Below are 14,134 nucleotides of genomic sequence, written 5' to 3'. Positions count from 1 at the left end.
AGAGGTTTCTGCAGTTCAAATGTTGGGAAATAACAGGATTATAGCTTTCATGTCTTTGGAAAAGCAGTTAAGATGCTACTTGTCTGCAGAGCCTTCAGAGATTAATGGTGGAGTATAAAAAACTCTTTGGGAAACCATATGATAAAATACTGAGTTATGAATGCTCAGTTATTGGAGATGTATTGAGGTATTTGCTGTTTATATTTTGCTATATTCATCTGGTATCATGTTGGATTCTATAAACTGCTTGGAAATATGTAATTGAAGCAGTATAGAAAACCTAGTAACAAGTAAAATATAAATAATATAAATAAACCAGCAAAAAGGTGACTGAAGTGCCTAATCATGAATTGTATCTGTGCCTTGGAATCAATGTTGACTTGGCAAGGTTTTTCAAAAGTGACTTGCCCTTGTCCATTTCCTAGGACTGAGAGAGAGGAACTGCCCCTGTTGGCTTTGTGCCTGAGACACTAGAACTTGGATCTTCCAGTTTCTAGCCTGATGCCTTAATCACTACAGTGAATTGGCTTTATCATGTATTGGTAACACTAAAATAAAATATATAGTCAGGAAAAGAAAGCCAAAAACAGTATTTCTGCACATTAGATAAGAACATGAACCCAATATATAAAGTTTGATGAATAACTAAGTTCTATCATAGCTATTTGTGTCATAATTGTGTATTATATTTCAGTTGGCTACAGATTAATAAATAACATTGTGTGAGTTCATGGGTATATAAATCAGTCTACTTCTTGGGCATATAAATCAGTCTACTTCTATTTTTATCTATTATCCAAACCCTGTATGTAAGCAGGGAAAATTGTTTTCACGATGCTATATAAAAGTTACAATGATCGGGCTCTTCCCTAAGCTGAAACGTATTTGACTTTTAAGAGATTGTGTAAGACAGATTTTTATTAAGTGGCGTGAGGCAATTTGTTCTCGTTTGGCTTCCATTTTCAGAAATAAGATTGGGAGATAATCATGAGGAGAGAGGAGAAATGTGTTGCATATATTAATTGGTGATACTTTATATATTCGGCATATAATAAATGGAGTTTCTGATGACACATTTATCTCTGCCTTAGGTATCAGGTGTGTGATGGCGGCTACACTCTGTCTTGTGGGTATTAATGCATTCTTCCAAAGTCGCTACTGGTGTTTTACCTTCATCTTCCAAATTGCAGTGTGGTCGGTAAGTCAACATCTACTGCAGTCATAAAAGTACACTTTATTTTGAGTGAACCAAAAATCTTTTAATACCTCTTCAGCATTGGAAACAGAGACCAAGCTTCTACATAAATATAGTATGTAGGTTTAGATCATTTTCTTTTCATAAATATGTGGACAAGTATTTTTTACTCAATTGTTTAATTAGGTTCTCTTTATCTAGTTTTAGGGCTCGTGTTTTAGATGATATTTATGCAGAAATATTGAAAGTTCAAAAGGGTTCACAAAACTTTCAAGCACCATTGTATTCTACCAGCAATAGTAAGGGTCAATACGGGTTTTGGGGGTTTTTTGCTATTGTGCCTTACACGTTAAAGCTTTACACATTTTAGTCCTAGACTGTGGCTTAATTTACTGCATTTTTACAGCAAGTACTCCAGCAGTTTAACATGGAAGTATAGACCACCTCCTTACCTCCATCCAATATTAGCCTTCATTATCTCTTTCCCATTTTAGCATCCACTATATTTTGTCATTCTCTGGATTTTCCACTAACAATGGCCTCCAGGTTTGGGAAGGCTGTTCTTGGCTTTCTGGCCATTTGGAACTTTTGATTGTATTGTTTCCTCATAAGCATGTCTTTTCTTTTTACAGGCTTAAAAAAAACAAAACCCTCACACGAGTGTGGATTCCTTCAAGACTTTGCCACAGCCTCTATCACACATCTTCTTAAAAATAAAATAGAAAGTATTGAATAATAATGGTAATGATAAAAATGCCAAATCCAGTCTAAACATCTGGTTGACTATGCGATGAACCATAATAATAATAATAATATGTTCTTCTACATTGTATAAAAGCTTAAGAGTTTCAATTCTATAAGCATGAATGAATTTCTGGTTTGAAAAAATTATTTTCAAGCAGAGCAGCAAAGAGAATAAGTATTTTTTATACCAAGCATTTTAAGTAAGAAGACTTTACCTTGGGCGGAAGAACTGATTACTGTATATGTTTGACTTTTAAATATGTGTAATCTCCTTTTCCTACCCTTTTAAGATGCATGTTCAAGGCATGTTTTTAAATCTGGTTCAGATTTTTTAAAAAGTGTATTGTTTGAAATGCACAGACATTTTGGTTATCAGGTTTTGGAGCCTGAGACGGTGTGTTTTAACTATATGAAGTGTATTCTTGTAGTACTTATTTTCATGTTTTGCCTAATTGTGCCAAATTATATTGAGCAAGACAATCAGCAATATAATAGCTTTTTCATGATTGTAACAGTTGGTGCGCTGTACATTAGCGGTGCCCGATCGCTAGTTCCTGCTGTATTTTCCCCCCTCTATATTTGGATATGCAATTGCGTGGGAATAAGTAGTACACAGTAGAAAGTAGAAAGGCAATTTCTATTATGAATGAAAATGTGCAGTCATAATTATGAACATTTCTGCAACTGCAAAGTAGTATACCACTTCTCTTCAGATAAATATATCTCATGCAACTGTGTGTATTATTTGGAAAAAGGAAAAAGAAAAAAAAAACCCTGGTATTTGTGAGAACCCATCCTGGATGGCAAAGCTGCCCAGGAAGTTAAGTATTCTAAATCAAGTTTCTAACATCCATACCGTCTACTTTTATAAGAACTTATACACTGTGTGTGTATGTGTGTGTATCTTTGGAAGGTAGGTTAGTTTTGTGTTTTTTTTGTTCTAGATGTAAAGCAAATTGTTGTTAATCGTATTCTTGGGGAAGGTAAGAGGTGATTGGAGCACTGATCCAGAAAACTGAACTTCAGTTGTTGATCCCAGCACCTCATGCCTATAAAAAATGCCAAAGTTGTTTTTTTTTTGCTGAATCTGGTTCTAATGAAATGGCCACCTTTGGGGTATTTGGCTTGCCAGCTATTCTTGTTTTTCCCCAGGTAATCTTAGTAGCTGGCGTATGTAGTCAGCCCCAAATCTATGCACTGGTTCCAGATAGTGGTTTTTGAGGTGGCAGCAGTAGCAGCCCCATGTAAAGAATCGCCTTCATGGCCTGAACTTTCTGCTGCCCACTTTTAAATAGCTTTTCAGCTTCACCTACTGTAAATCTGGGCGCTCGGAAAAAAAGAGAAGAAAAGATAAAGCTGCCTCTCTAGGAACAGAGCAATACTGGGAATGATTTCAGGCACAACCTGCCAAGGAAAAATTACTTCAAACTTTCCACTTTCTTGAAGTTTATCTTTAGGAGCCAGATAATGGCTACAGACATATGACATTACCCAGTCTGGGTGGACTTTAGTGCTGTAATGGGACTCTAGAACCGCTTTTTTTTTTTAAAAAAGGGTTGCTTTCTTTCTATTGAAGAGGAAAAAAACTCTCCCATAGATCAGCTTTAGCTCAGGTGTGACTCACAAATTCAGCTGTAGCCAAAGGCTGCACCTCTTAGAAGCTAATGACCTGAATTATTAAAGTTTGTCTAATCTGCTTCCTGTTTCCACTTTACGTGGATATGTGGTCTGTTGAATTGAATAGGGCTTGCTTTTGGGTGCTTAAGATTGCACCTGCAGTTCTTTGGGCAGCTAGGAACGCAGTTACCTAGGGCAGAAGAGTTTGTGTAAAATTATTCTTCCCTCCATTGCTGAAGGCTGCCAATGCCAGAAATCCCTCACTGTACTCCCTTCCAGCTGCTAGCCCAGAGATTTTACAATAGTGATTCTGCTGGCTTGCTCAGTAGAGAAGCCCATAGGGTTAAGTAGGATCACATTTTCATGAAGCAGCTTCTCTGCCAGGATTATTATCGCTTATCCTGAAATAAGATAAATTATTTTGTAAGAAATATAAATTATACATCAAAATGTAATTGCAAGAGGGTTGCTTGGCATGTCCTCCTCCTGGATGTGATGCAGCTGCTACTCCTGAGAGTTGTACTCTGAACACATCAGAAGAGTCCCAGGTTGGAACTGAAAAATGCCCATTATTAAGCAAACCATATGGATAAATTATACAAATTTAAAATGTAACTGTAGGTGGTTAAACAACCCTAAAAAGATTTGTGCTGGATTGTTTCACAAAACACTTGATTTTTCTCTACGGCCTTTTACTGGCAGTGACTGAAATTATATAATGCTTCCAATTTGTCTATGATTTTTTTAAAAGAAAAAAAATTGTTCAAAGATACTTTTCTATTATAATTTTCTAAAAATAAAAGTAATGAATAAAATAAAAAATGTGGTCTATGCTATCATGTCTCTTTATTTACTTGTACCTATTTGAGGAAATTAGAATCTGTGACAATTAGTGTTAATACTTAGTTTTAATACTTCACCCCAACCCAGTTTTCATTTATACTTCCTTCTTCGATAGTAAATTGGAAAAATAGCAGCTACAAGTCAGTATTGGCTCAGGTACCTCCTAAAGATTACCACAGATTCTGAGACTCATGACGGGTGTAGTCTCCACAAATCACACAGCTCAGCCTTTCAGAACCTGTCCTTAACCTTCTCCCAAATCCTGCAATTGACTCCTACAGAATAAAATCACAGAAAACAAGAAAACCATCAGGGAAAAAGAAGAAGAAAAAAACCCAACCATCTCTGTTAGGAGATTGAGAGAAGTTTAAATAGGAGAGGCTAAGAAGAACCACTCCAGAGTCTCAACTTCAATGTAAAAGAGGCCTTTCCCTTATACTAAATACCCCCATCCTGTTGACCATGACAGAAAATGTGGTAGAAGCCCGGCCCCAAATCAATTGGAGAGGATTTGAAGAAACTTCTTGAATGAGAAGCTAAATGTCTTCAAGAAAAACAAAAAAGTCCAGTTGCCTTTTGAAAAAACACCTTTGGGACAACCATGACTTGGATGACTGAGAATCTCCATAGACATACAAATAGAGAGAATCCAAACTATTAGTTCCCAAGCTAACCACTTGTAATTAGTCACTGATCTCCTGCACTCAACAAGGTAGGAGCAAGAGCCACAACATGCAGCTCTTATATAAAATGTTAAAGACAGCATGGGCATATACACTAAAGACGACCCACAATACAGGAATAATTGCTTTACAACTGATAACAAATGAGAATAACTACACATGGGTATCCTTCATGGATTGAAATAATTACAGACAAAAGAAGTCAATAGGGAAGCCAGTTTCACTTAACAAATACTTAACACCTGCCTGATTCACTTAACAACACTTAACTATGGCAAGAAAGGTCGTAACATGGGGCAAAACCACTTAACAACTATCTCACTTAGCAACAGAAATTTTGAGTTCAGTTGTGGTTATACGTGGAGGACTACTTGTATATGTATAGTATATCAGTAAGCATAAATACAATTGATTCATCCTGAGTTCTTATTCAAATCTCCATGCAGATTATTTGCTTCTTTCTTGTTTGCAAACACTCGTGTAACATTTGTTTTTTTATAAGGCTCACAGACCATTTTCAGTTTGGTACACTTTATAGAAGTTTGGTCAGGTGAAGAAACTGAGATTCAATTGCTGGAATAACTCTTATATACGTCCCCCATATTTAAAGGAAAATGATTGAAGTAGTAATAATTAACAAAAGGCGTTTTCGATTTCTGAATTCTGAAAACAAGATATAATCCTCTTCTACCTGGCTCTGTAATCGGAAAAGGAATTCTAAAGTACCTGATGGTGAAAATACATTTACTTTAACCAAGCCAAGGATATGCCTCTGCTAGTCTCTGAGCAGTAGGATAGTAAAAGATTCATGCCAACACATTTGCAACTACCTGACTCTGAGTCTCAAGATAACAATGTCACCACTATGACTTTGTGATTATTGCTATCTTCAAATCTTTTTCCATCATCAGTTCTTGGCACCCTCTCGTGTCCTACCACCAAGTTCCTTGTGCTACAGAAAGTGACAGGAAGAACCAAAATGGACATTCTTTAGCTATTTTCTCCAAATTCACTTGCTTTTCTCTATTCTCTAGACAGAAGCTTGGAAGGACTGTGTTCAATTATATATCAAATGCATTACAAACAGCTTCATTATCAGTGCTCTCTAGCAAACATACAAAATCCTGCTACAGTGGTTTTTCCTTTTCATGTCTCACTTCATAAAATTACAAATATTGGCAGAAGAAATTAAATTACTCTTACTAATTTGCTCAGTAACATCCAACAGATCTATATTTTTATCACCAAATTAATCTAATTAAAAAATTATGCTCTCAGTTTGTAAAGCCAGGCTTTTCAGTGAGGCTATCTAGGCTCAAGCATCATCATTGTTTCCTTGCTCAGTTTAATCTTTAAAGCCAAAAGAAAATGCATACTTGAGAGCATAACATAAATTTCCTCTCCACACTTGATAAGTTCATGGCCAGACCTCGGCTTACTGCCTGATTAATAACATCATTATCAATTACTCAAACTATTTCTAGAGCAGCAATTTTTTGTTTTATTATCTTTCATTTCTCTAGAACGGTGTAAATACACAATTTATTCAGATTAAATCAATTACCCATATTAAATCAACTATACATTCCAATCACTGGGGAAAAAATATATTCTTACCTTCGCTTCCCCCAACTCATGCCCTTTTCTTTCCTTCATCACAGCCAACAGTTATATAATGGAAGGTCACTCTATCACTATATATAAAGAAGCAGGCTTGTCTTATTTTTTTTTTAATTCTAAAGTAGTTCAAAACAATGCAAATACACTTGTGTGCAAAATTTAGGCACCCTTGGTCAAATTGTACATTTCAATAAATCCTTAAGTGAACAGAAAATGGCAAAATTTCTACATGATACAAAACTACATACAACAGTGTTCTACAAATTTCAATCCATACTTAACAATTTACGTGCAGTTATTTACAGATTCAAGGTAAGAAGATACAGAGGGGCAGAGGTTTGGATACTCTTTCAGGCAGTATTTTGTAATATCTCCTTTGGCAGACATTTTCGGTAGCCAGCTGAGTCTTTGCTTTTGGGATTTATTCTCACTCTTCATTCTCACAGAACTCTTCCAACTCAGAAATATTCTGAGACTTCTTGGCATGCATTGTACTTTGGGATCTCCTCACAGATCTTCAATAATATCTAGGACCTGGGAAGACCATTCCAAATCCTATGTTTTCTTTTAACAGTTTCATGATTTATTTGGAGGTATATTTCAGTTCAAGGATTCCTGACATAAATGGAATGTTAACACAAATTGCACAATTTAGAAGATATTGCATGGGCACCATGAAACCACCAGAAACAACCAACTGAAATAGTCTTGAAAATGCAAATGGAATCTTCAGGATAATGCATGAAATGTCACTTTGTGGGGAAAAAAAATAAGTATAAAAAAAGAGTTTACATTTCTAAATAAAGGTTTCGTCTTAAACTATTACCTAAAATACTATCTGTCTATATCTAAATGGCATGCCGCCTTTTTTCAGTCAAAAAACAAGGAAAACATGTGAAAACAATAAACTTTTTTGAATGATTTTATTATAAACATGTTTTCTTGACATCAAAAATCTGAGATTTATATAGGTTAACCCAGCTGAATAAAACTCTCATAGAATGCCAAAGAATTCTTCAAAGAAATTTTAACTGATGAACATGAACCTTAGCATTTCATGCTAAATATAATTCAATATCAGAAGTCTACTGATAATAATGGCTCTGATCCAAGTTTATATTAACCAGTAAAGTAAATGTTACGACGAATAGTTTATTCTTGATCCCAAAAGTTGTTACTTTTCATCCGCTACAGAAGTGGAAGAGGAAAGAACCACATCGGCTATACAAAGGACATCTGTCCCAAGCATCCACATCAACGTAACAGTTCAGTTCAGAAGACCAATTTATTTGGCAGGAGCTACATCGGAATAATCCTTCAATACACCAGCCAAATGATCATTGTGAGTTTTGAACCTCCGTTTCTTCTGAGAAGCTGGCTTCCTCCTCTTCTGGATAGGAATCTAAAAGAAGAAATAAGTCACATTCACGAGAGCCGTGATCCCCTAAGTATTTTCACAGGTAGGGATCCCATAGTACAGCCTTCTCAATTGTAGCCCCCACATGTGGAATATCTTGCTCTCCACTACTTCTGTGATGAGCTGCCACAGAGAGGTGAAAACTGGCTCAGGGAAAGAACACTGGAAAGGAATCTTAAGTTTGGAGTCTGCCTCTTTGGAATGTTTCAATTACGGCTAATACTTTTTTTGTGAGTTCTGTTCAAATCAAATCACAATTTGATTACGGCCAGACACCAGCAAGAAAAAATAAACACAGCTTAAATTTCAAGAGGCATGATCTGTTGCATTCTTTAAGCTAGATAATGAAACTGGTACATTGTTAAGTCATCTGAAAATTCCTGTTGGTTATTAGAAAGGCTGCATAATAACCATCTGACCTTCCGGGTATTATTACTAAAAAAGGAGAGATTAAATTTTGACCTAAAGCCAAATAAAATCTAAATGTAAAAGCATGTGTAAAGTTTTGGTTCCTGCTGAATCACAGCTGCTCTACTTAGAGTAGACAGCACAGAAATATCAGAAATAAACAATGAAACTTATTTGAGGCTTTAGAGGTTTGTACATAACCCATTTTTAAATAGGTAGAACATAAATTCTACAGGTAAGCCATCCACTAATACACAGATGTTTGATCCAGAAATAATTGGAAGTTACCCAACATCCATTTTGCAGATCCAAACTGTTTGTGAAGCAGTGCGGCGAAGTGTTTTGCTATTACTCATGAGGGCATGAGTTAAAAAATGCTCTAGGGAGGTCCTGAGCAATCCCACCCCATCCCAAGACTGAAATTTTCCATAAGGGGATTAAGGGACAAAATGAGTATCTTAAATTAGAAAGTTTAAGACATCTACTTTCTTTCCGTCCAATCCCCAAAAGAGTCGAAAGAGTTTGATATAAAAATGAAGCAAATAAGTAAGCCTTCAGAACTGCAATGCTTTTGTTAAACAAATCCAATTCTACACAAAGCTACATATACAAACCTCCCATTGGAGCTCAGCTTTCTAAGATGTATGCAAGCCCTACGGTTGTAAGGAGCAAAGTGTTTAAACTGAGAGCACACATCATAGTCATGGATTCTTGCAAAAAACTGATGGGTTGTACTGAGCAAAGGCACAAAAAACAGAGGAAGAGTGAACAGCATTCCCCTGACCACTCTTTCTAATTCATAATTTACAACTCTTGTATTGCCAAGCACTCAGCTCGCTTTCTAAGCATATTTTTTTCGAAAGGGAGAAGCTAATTCTTTGTCTTTATTGTGAAATAGGGATGAATTAGAGCTATATAGGACTTACAAGTGCATCCCATTCCAATCTCAAAAGGTTAGTATATTTTCATTCTTGAAGACTAAAGGCCAGACTAGATATTATCTGAACACTATAGGTATTATCTGAACATCCTGCAAATGTACCCGTTTTTCTCATATTAGAATTATTTAAAAAAATGGCTTTATGATCCAAGTTTGTTCTTGTGCCTCTTGCGCAGCCAAGCTGCCTGTGGTTTCAAATATACACAGAGGCTAGATTATACAGCTTATTAAGCACTTGCTAAAGAAATCATATGGTAGTATTTGAAGTGATTTCTAATTCTGCTCCTTATGAATTTTAGGGACTTTTCTTCACGCTGGACAGTGGGAAAAAGGCAGATCTCTGTGCAAAACCATATTTCAGGACATTTTTGAATTTCTGTGCATGTTAACATTCCCTCCTCTCTTGAGGGCAGTACACATATGGGTCAATGTTGTTTGATCTTAGGAATCTATCCAGCCCAAAACAAGCAGCAGTAGGCAGGAAAGAACCAAGTCATTTCTCTGCAGCGGCAGTGGATTGCTATCTAAAGGACTGAAATGGATACAAGTGAAGCCTCTAAACCAGGGGTAGGCAACCTTGGCTCTTTTATGACTCATGGACTTCAACTCCCAGAATTCCTGAGCCAGCCGTGCTGGCTCAGGAATTCTGGGAGTTGAAGTCCATGAGTCATAAAAGAGCCAAGGTTGCCTACCCCTGCTCTAAACTAAAACAAGACACAAATGAGAGAACTGCCTCATTTAATGTTAGGAAAATGGATTCTATCCATTGCCTTGTAATTTCATTGTCTTAAGCAATCCATTCATTTTTCCCTCTTGTATGCTTAAAATATCTCCATTTCATATAAATTAATTATATTAATTCTGATGAAAGAAAAGGCTTATAGAAAGTTGCTTACTATTTTCTTTGGGCCTACATCTTGCATGGAAGAAATGCCCTGGCGTTTCAGATATTCTTCTATCTTCTCTTCATCCATAGAATCCACAGGAACACTTCTCCAAAGTTTTTGAAATTCTAAAATCCCAAAACAAATACTAATTTAGTTTCCTTACTCCTTTCATAATTATACTGCTCAACTAATGTCCCATATTGACGGCAATGCTATATAAAATAGTAACAAGCATAACCTTTATTATGAATTGTGCAGAATAAGAAAAAGAGGCTAAGGTATTATAAACACGGAGATATTAGTATTCAAGAATTCTGAGATAGAAGAACTAAAATTATATAATTACAAAGTGATTTAATTTTTAAATATATGCAGTCCCAGATTACTATTAAGTATTTGTGCCATAGTGAATAAAAAAGGGCAAAGTAATCACGTTCAATTCCCACTCTCAAGAGTTCCATCTTGAGGACTGCCTCTGCTCCCACACTGGGGTCTGTATGTTTGTGGAGGCCTTGTCAAAGTGGTCATGTTTATTACCCAATGAAGAAGGGTTTGATTCAGTGAATTTACTTTAAAGCTAAAGAGAATTGGAGCCTAAATGCAGTCCTGATTCACCCTCATCTGAATGGATTTAGGACTAGCAAATACAAAAGGCCATTGAAAGTTACAGAAAACCTGCAAAATGTTGTTATTGCTCAATTTCATATTTAAAACAAAATGTAACTGCCTGATTGAGAAGGTAGATATTTTTCCCCATAACCTATTTCTGAGAATTAAGTCAAATGTAGAAAAAAAAACCAAAATTTTCCCTGGAGACAGGAAATGCCCTTCATCGCTAGGTATTGCTCACAATGTTCGGCAGGCTGACTGGGCACATTTGCTGGACTTTGGGGGTTGTTATTTTCAAAGATGGGAACTATAACAGATTTACACCAATTAGTTGATATTTGAAATGTGCAATGCATAGATGTGAATAAGTTTAGCCAAAACTAGAGCCCCATCAATCAATAGATTCATTTTTCTCGCCATGCACATGTATACATAATCCGAACTAGTCTGTGTTGTTTCTCTGGGTCATATAATATATGTGAGTATATGCATAATTCTGTATTTATTTATTTATTTATTTATTTTTGTCATATTTATGTAATGTATATTGGAGGTGCTGACCCTTTGAGAGCTGTATGCAACAAAATTTCATTTTAATGTAGGCCGATTAGTGTACATTCAAAATGACAATAAAGTTGTTATTCTATTCTATTCTATTCTATTCTATTCTATTCTATTCTATTCTATTCTATTCTATTATTCTACTCTACTCTACTCTACTCTACTCTACTGTACTCTGATGCTGAAATTTCAGAGCAGCTTTACTTTTTTTTTTTTTTTTTTTGGCTAAAAGAGAAGATTGGTGATCTCAAATAGCCACTAAAGTCCAGCCTTGTATGTTTTTTAGATAGCTGTCCAAAGCTGACCTGCAGCTGGTGTAGTCTTATGGGAGATATGCCTTCACACTGGAAGAGGATTTTTTTTTTTTTGGTCTTTTGTTATTTTCTCTTAAGGACCATGCAGTAGTCCTTGGATTATGATGGCAATTGGGACTGGAATTTTCATCAGTAAGCAATGTGGATGTAAAATGCAGCACCAAGTGACCACATCCCTTAGCAATGGCAATCCTGGCAGTCCTGGTTACTGCTGTTAAGGGAGGACCACACGTGATTGTGAATTGGGAAGAGGCAGGAGTCCGACATAAGCAGGATGGTGATGCTATGGACCGGTGCCAAACCTGGCATTACAGAGCATAGGCAGGCAGGTACTATGGGTAGGCTCTGTGGGGCGAGGGTGGATGCTACAGGCAAGCACAATGGAGTATGGGCAGATGATGGACACATAGCAAAAAAGCAGGAGCGGGAATGAGATGAAACTTTCTCCTAGCTTCCCCATTGACTTTTACTTGTGGGAAGCTGAGAGGGAAAACAGAAGATGGCGATTACATGACAGTTGAAATGCTGCAATGGTTAGTGTCAATTGCTGAGTGCCTAAATTGTGATCACATTTCGTGCCATTATAACTTTGAACTGTCACTGAACAAGTGGTTGCAATTCATCCAAGGATAATCTGAACCATGAGAGTGGCTATAGCCTGTGGAGTGGTAAAGTGCATTCTTGCTCGAATGAGAACTTAGTTTATTGGGTGTCTATTTTGTGTTTTTTTTAACCCAACCCTAATGGATCAAAATTCATTGCCTAATGAATTCATTGACACTTGGGCAAATGGAGTCTCTCAGCCTAATCACACTATTCAAGTCGATGAAGGATATACCGGTAGTTCTCAACTTAGGACCACAATTAAGTCCACAATCTGGATCGTGTGGCAACCATGTGACTGCCTTGCTCAATAACTGCAATCCAGGCTCTCCCCATTGCAGTTGAGACGTGTACCTGTTCTTACAATACTTCTAGAGGTGAAAGGCCCATATACCGGTGGGTCTAGCCAGCGGAGGCCTCCCACCCTGCAATGGGGAAAATGTGAGGCACTCCCATGGTAGTAAGGTCAGGCGCACTGCCAAGCGCCCACATTTTTGTCACATGACTGCAGAGCGCTGCAATATTGAGAACTTTGAGAGTGTGTCACTTCATTTAGCACCATCATAATTTGAAAAGGTCACTGAACAAATGGCTGTAAGTCAAGGACTACCTGTAAAAGCATCTGCTGTTTCTCAGTTGATATACATTCTCTGATTAATATACTGGTTTTGATTGATTTATTTATTTATTTTGGTGGATTGTATTTTCATCAAATCATTCTTTTATAAGGCCCTAATAATAATAACAACTTTACATGAGTTTGGGAATTTATTTCACAATACTTTGGTGTTTTTTTTTTACTTCTTACTATAAATGCATCCTTTGATATGTTTGTGAATATTAGTTCAGTGTATTTGAATGATTAATATTAAACATCCATTGCACTTGACAGTTTTAATATGCTAGGCAACTACTGCCATTAATATCTCATCCCACTGTTTCTCCTTAACATCAAAAGAAAATATAACATCATTATCTTTGATGCTTCCTGATCCCCAATGGCAACATTATGCAGCAAAGCCAGAGAACCCTGAATAAAATGACCTCACCAAACTGGAAAAAAGTGGGCCGTCGGCAGCCACATGTTCTTTATATCATTTGTTTTGGATTCAAAGTATAAAAGATTCATTGTACTATATTCAAGTTTTTAAAATTGCATTATAATACAAAGTGACTTTTAAATAACTCCCAAATTCCTCAAGCCAAACACTTTGCCTCTTGATCACAGAAAATAAAAAGGACACGAGCAGCAAAACTCCGATAAACTGCAGGCAACCTGCCTCCATATATCTTTTCAAGTGCTTTCCTGGAATGCCTTTATCAAGGCTGCAGCTGGTACAATTTCATTTCCCTTCATTCCATACTGATTAAGTCAGACAGACTCAATGGGCCTTGTTCACAAGCCATAAATAAAATGTAAAGTATACATTCAGGAAGTCGCTTTCAAGTATTTCTACCTATGCAAAGATTTGTTTTGGTATACTGGATAAATAATTTGGGCAGCCTGGTGCTAACCAAAGCAATAATCCATAACATTCTTTCTTTTATATTGGTTTTACAGAGCTCTGCTCAATACACTTGTGCCAGCTCTTGAATATTTCTTCTCAAGTCATGAAAATTCTACTAGTTCAGACTTCAAAACTACTTAGGACCAAAAGCAATCTATTGGAATTAATATTACACTGCCTCTTGA

The 14,134-nt window shown here is 36.4% G+C and overlaps 1 protein-coding gene and 1 long non-coding RNA gene across 2 annotated transcripts in view; one reads left to right on the top strand and one right to left on the bottom strand.

Moving 5' to 3' along the window:
• The window catches only part of RBPMS (RNA binding protein, mRNA processing factor), a 111,805-nt gene extending 109,993 nt beyond the window's left edge, over positions 1–1,812 (top strand). Inside the window, exon 8 of the mRNA XM_015824037.1 lies at positions 1,092–1,812. The gene's annotated coding sequence lies outside the window, so the exon portion shown is untranslated. The remainder of the gene's footprint in view (positions 1–1,091) is intronic.
• Positions 1,813–7,608: 5,796 nt separating this feature from the next.
• On the bottom strand, positions 7,609–10,481 carry LOC107294804. Its single transcript, XR_001549048.1, has 2 exons — positions 10,364–10,481; positions 7,609–8,104 (listed from the first exon to the last, which is right to left on the bottom strand). It is a non-coding gene; the product is annotated as an uncharacterized LOC107294804 (long non-coding RNA).
• Between the last annotated feature and the right edge of the window lie 3,653 nt (positions 10,482–14,134).

The sequence above is a fragment of the Protobothrops mucrosquamatus genome, unplaced genomic scaffold (genome assembly GCF_001527695.2).
Source record: "Protobothrops mucrosquamatus isolate PMUCROS unplaced genomic scaffold, P.Mucros_1.0 scaffold_183, whole genome shotgun sequence".
Classification (NCBI taxonomy): domain Eukaryota; kingdom Metazoa; phylum Chordata; class Lepidosauria; order Squamata; family Viperidae; genus Protobothrops; species Protobothrops mucrosquamatus.
The sequence above is the reverse complement of the archived record's forward strand: the minus strand, read 5'-3'. Positions and strand labels throughout refer to the sequence as shown.